The sequence below is a fragment of the Pyrgilauda ruficollis genome, unplaced genomic scaffold, assembly GCF_017590135.1.
Source record: "Pyrgilauda ruficollis isolate IOZ18807 unplaced genomic scaffold, ASM1759013v1 scaffold24, whole genome shotgun sequence".
In the NCBI taxonomy this organism is placed as follows: domain Eukaryota; kingdom Metazoa; phylum Chordata; class Aves; order Passeriformes; family Passeridae; genus Pyrgilauda; species Pyrgilauda ruficollis.
This window is the reverse complement of record NW_024523648.1, coordinates 1493551-1499550: the sequence shown is the minus strand read 5'-3', so window position 1 is coordinate 1499550 and position 6000 is coordinate 1493551.

The window sequence follows — 6000 nt, the reverse complement described above, 5'->3', positions numbered from 1 at the left end:
CAGCCTATGAGATAGGATTAAAACTTTCCACCCACTTTCCCCCCTGAAAATGAGCAGCAGCACAGCAAAATATTCAGGAGGCGCTAACTTGGAGCTGCTTGTTCCTGTCAAGACTGGGACAGCTCTGGACATGTATGGAGAAAGCCTGTGCTCTGCTTTGTAGAAGTACAGCCCCAGGGGCCCAAGAGAAGGTGAAATTAAAAATGGTGTTTAAAGGGGGAAAGTTCATCCAGGATTTTGCTGCTGGAAGGATCACAACTCCATATTTTCATGCTGGTTCTGATGCTGCTTCCACAGTTCTCACTAGCAGTGCTGGCACTTGAGCTCTGAGATGCACAGCCTTGCACTGTGGTACAGTGTCAGCAGAAAGAATCTGCCCACTCTACTCTTTGCCCCTATGCCAAGTCTGCCTTTGTGACCTGTCTTTGAGAATGGGTTCCCCCCTTACTATCTCTCTTCTACCTTTGGACCACGTTATATCTTCATAGTCATACTATAATGTGAATAATAAAGTAAAATTCAGGCCCTGCTTGTGCTGGTGAGGTCAGTGAAGCTGAATCTATTTGCAGCAGCTGAGAAACTGCACAAATATATTTGTTTTCCTTCTTTGCTTGGGAAAACAGAACCCTTCATTTTCTGTTGCATGAAAAGGCACCACATAATGATTATTTTGGTGGATCATTTCCCATCCATTCTCGGTTGCCCTTTTTTTCTGAGTTTATACTGAAGTCTGGACAAAATCTTTTTAAAATGTTATATTTGTCTGTGAACTGCATCCTGACAAAAAGAAGGAAAAAAACCTCCATGACTTTTTATTGAACAGAAGATTTCTCAGGTATGTCTTGAAAAGGAAGAGGAAATGGACTCCAGGACCATCAAAGTGGTGTGTCTGTGTAAACTTACATATGATATTTCATCAGGGTTTGATAGCTTTTTATTTTTAACCTGATATCTAAATGAAACTACAATAAATACAGGATGATGAACTTTTTTGGCTGTCTGTATTCCTGAGCAACAGATGCACATGTGTTGAAATAAATTAGTTTCTAGCTTTGGTTTCTGTGTCAGAAAGGCTGTATTACTTCTACTGCACACAGTATATTAGAAGCCTAATTAGTCTTTGCCCAGCACAATGATTCAGAAATCTATCCCTGCTCATAAAATACTTAAGTGAGTGCTTCTACAAACCTAAATAAATTCTGCCTTAGTTTTCAAGCAAGAGGCCATATTTCCCAGAAAATGATGTGGTAACATCTCATACCTAGTTTATACTTCTTTAGAACAGCTGTAAATCATGTCACAGTAAAATATCAGATCCAGCAACCCAGAGGCCTGAACAGCCTGCCCTATTTGCATAGACTAGGTGATAGTACTGATATTTTAATCACTCCTAAAATTTGTCTTAGCAGATATCCTAATGTTCATTATTTTTGCAGTCACTTATGGCTACTGTTTATCCTAGAATTCGAAATCCACCTCCTAAACAGCCCAGGCACACAAAATTTCAGTTCTCTACTCCTCTTTCCTCCACCTCCTTTCCTCCATCCCCTGAATATTTAATGCATTTGCAATAATGAAATGTTTGGAGCATATCAGAAGCTTAACAAGAAGCATTAATAATGCAGAAGCTCTTAAACTCTTTCATAAATAGACTATGAAATTCATTTTAATCGATGTTTGTGATGAAAATTTACATATAGGTAACCTGCATTCTCCAAGCATCCCTTTCAATATTTAAGCTAACACAGCATTTAACAAATATGTTTAAACATTGAAATCTACTGTTGGCTGCCAGTCACATAAAGCTCTACTACACTGCAAACACAAACTGCCCTTTTGCACTTTTTTGTGCCTGTCATGCCATCTAAAAAAAAGGCCATTAACTCAAAGAGGTATTGCAGAACATCAGGAAAATTACCAAGTTTAAACAACCAAGGAAAATAAATATTACAACCAATTTTTGCCCATAAAATCAGTCTCCCAGGAGATTTACTTGTATTTTAATTGCTAACAGGAATGTTTGAATGCAATAAAAAGTTTCTGTGTTGAACAGGAGTAATTGATTAAGAGTTTGATGTTGGGATATTGAAGTAAACTCTACCTTGATTTTACTATTGACTGGTTCTACAGGGAGAGTTTGACCACAGCTGTGCCCTTCAGAATCAAGGTACAGACGAGGGCTGTTATGTAAAATATTGTTCCAAGATGAAAGGTAGACAATGTGACTCATATGATGAGAAAAACACCTCAGAAAAAAATAAATTATGTGAAGCTCCACTAGAATTTTGAATGCACCAAACTTGTGTCAGATGATCCAAGGAGAGCTTTTTGGTCGAAATACTACAGAGCATACAAAGTTTTACGACTCATTTTCTCCACTCGTATGTTTATCTGATGGGTCCAGTTCTAAACTTAAAAACATGAACTTTCTTCTGGCTTTATTTTTATGTATTTATTTTACATTGAAAACTGATCCCAGTCTCTTCAACTTCTTGTTCTATAGGGGTTCTTGTCATATCTCCACACCAACGTAGCTCCCCTCTAGTGTGCAGGGTAGGATTGTGACATTTGTAAACTATAATCAAATGTGATTTTTTTAAACTTAAAACAATGTACTGTTTTTAAACAGGACATTTTCATGAAGCTATGAATAACTCTGCCTCACACAGATTTTGAAAGAAAATGTATCATTATCTCCATCAAAGGTCAACCACAGATTATAACCCTCTTTTTGCTTGTTATGAAGAATGCCTTTTCTGTGGGAAATGATAAGATGTAGCAAGATATGTGTGAGAACAGAATCTTAGGCAGAACCCATCATTTGTGTCCAAGGTCTTTCCATTGTTTTGTGATGTGTTAGTTGGCCAATACTGAAAAACTACACTTCAAATTTGTTCATTTCTACTCTTTTCAGAGGTGTCTAGGGGGACATTATGCATTAATTAAAGCTGATGGATGCTGATCCTTAGTTTCTGTGACTCCCAAGACACTCAGAAAACAATCACCAAGTGAAGGCCGTTACAAGAAATTGTGATTGAAAAACAGTCCAAGACAAGAAAATCTGAGAAACAACCGCATCAATTTGGGATCTGCAGGACCCAGTTATAGAGCAGGATTGCTGAAACACATGTAGGTTTAGAATCCAAATATAACTTGTAACATTGCTTGAGAAAGAGAACCATTTCTAGGCTGGACATATTCTGCAGAACAGAACCAAAACCACATGGCAAAAATTTGGAACATGCTGTGATTTGCTCCCATCGTAGCAAAGTACAGTGGAAAGCTCCAAGGAACAATCAGGCCAGACTGGAACAGGGTGAGCTGGAGGAGACATTGTCTGAAGTGCCCTGTGACCAGACCTTAGCTCATCGCATGTAATGGCCAAGTGTTGCCTCAGACAGCCTAACTCCCACTTTGTATTTTGTAACTTCTTCTTGCAGGGCTATGAGATGAAGTTTGCCTCCAGCAGCCATGTGGCAGCACAGGCAACTGTGGAGCTATGGAACTAGTGAGTACAGGAATATCTTGGTTGGATTTGCAGAAGGAGAGGTCCACAAACACGTGCCATATGTTTTAGACCACACAGGAGGGATTCACTCTCTAGCTGGGATGTAGAGGGGAGTGTACAGTTCTTAGACAGGCAGAGCTCACCAGAACAATATGAGAAATCCCACCAAAAAAAAAAAAAATTCACTAGGTTAGCACCAAAAGCTGTATTATGCAGCAGCCACCTAGCATTTTAGACAAAAGTCCTGCTGAAGAACATGGCTTGGCAGAGGCTTTGCTTTCCTGGCTTGAAAATACAGCCTCAGTTTGCCCTCTTTCCTTCTTTTCTCCTGCTTCATTATAATTTGCAATTCCAGTACTATTATTTATTGATTGATTGCCCTGTGAGGAAGGATCCCAGCACAGAGGGGAAAACACCTCTTAGTATTGAGCTTTTCTATAGGTATATGGGGGTATTTGGAGAGGGAAGGATGGCACTGTGGAGTGCCTCCACCCACACTGACATTAGTAAGACTGATGATGCTTCTCCCACTAGGAAGCAATGCATCTGTTAAAAAGGGGGAAAAAAAACCATAACTTATAATTGGCTGGAGAGAGGTTGAGCCAGTAACAGTGCCATGTTGTGATTGATTTGTTTGCTCTGTTGCAGCCTGTGCAATATCAATGAGTTGAGAACATCCAGATGAAGGGAGGAAGATTAAGTAATACTGATTGGATTTCTCCGCACCTTTTTTTTTTTTTTTTTTGAAACGTTTTCTTTGGAATAAGACATATTTGTCAAATTATACAAAGAGGTAAACGTTTTCCTAGGGAAGTGGATGTTCTTGTGGTTAAATAATGACACTGATAATAGGGGTTTTCTGTTCAGTTCTCAGAGATTTGTCACATCAGGCCACTTTCAGCTCTGGTTATCACAGCAACTCTCACAAGCTTCAAGGAGAGTTGTATCTGTTTAAGCCAGGTGTGCTCTTTCTGTTTGGGAATGACACAGATACTAATCAGTGCCTTTCACAAGTGTGTTTACTAAGATAATGTTTACTCACATCTCTAAGCATTCTCAGCTGCTGCTGGAACACCTAACATTTTTATCATTTACCATTAAACTATAACCAGCAGTCCAAAAGACTCAGATATTTCATTGTTCTGTTTTATTAGAGATCCATACTTATGATTCATTACAAACATGTATTTGTCCCATGTGTCTGGGTTCCTTCTCCACAAAAGCTAGCAGGGCACTAGGGAGATTTTGTTTCTCTAGCCTTGAAAAAAGAAAGATTATATATGTTCACAAGTAATGAACAATTTTGGGGAACTACACGCAGCTCAACTCATCTTTCTGTCTTCATGCTGACTTAGGCCTGCCTGGCTGTGGATCACCATCATAAGCAGCAGCTCAGGTTTCTCAATACATTAATTTTCATAAAGCTTTGTTTAAAGAAGCTGAATTTGTCATATTATTACATTTAATCTTAATCTCCTTCAGAGTGCAAAAAAGTCTAGGTCCCTCACATTTCCCTTATAATATTCTTTCTTTTATGACTATAGTGCATTGATCTGTGGGTATGTATTCATGTGAAAGTAAAAGGCGTCCAGTCTGAGGGTAAGGGTGCCAATAAAACCCTGGATTCCACATTTTTTTGAGCATCAAGATAGCCTGCAACCCCAAGCTATTCCTGAGCTGATGGTATGTAGCTTTTAGGCTTTACTCTCTCAATACCTCTGCCACTTTTACAATAGTTTCAGAGAACTGACTCAAGCTCACTCTGCACCAAGTAATCCATTAATGGGGAACAAAATATATTGAAGTTAGTGCTCATTTTGAGATGCTTTTACTGTCATTCTCCAGCCTTCACTCAAACTGCTTGATTTTGTGCAGAATACAGATTACCATCTGAGAGCAGCTCTGCTAATATTTTCCATTACATGACGCTGCGGAGAAAATTGCAAACCCCATGAAATAGAAAACAAAAAACAAAGCCATCCTACAAATCTGTGTTCAAGGACTTTAATTTGTTTACTCCAGTCTTCAAAGCATTATCTTGCTAGGAAAGTGAAAATTCAATAATATGGACAAGGTCGTGGGAAACATTAGTCTTATTTTGGAGGCACTCACTCAACACAATCATTTAAGTACTACTCTTATTCAGCAAAACACTTGTGTTTACCTATTCTTATCATCCTCTTAAGCAAGCAGGCTGGAAAAAACATCCATGCCACAGAAAATTCCACTGAAGTTAGCAGCCATGCATGAGTATTTCTGAACTGAGCTGAACTCAGAAATGGACATTTTAATCCAATTTCTTGAACTTACCATTAAAAATTTGTATGTATCCATTCATCTAAAAGAGATTCAGCCATCCTCATACTGCACAGAATAAGAAAACAGACTATATTAACAAGGAATTCTAATTTTCTTAGTGCACTGAGTGCTGAGACCAGGTTCCTGCCTGGAGCAGGTCATATTGTTGGAGTATCTCTGGCCAAACACAGGTA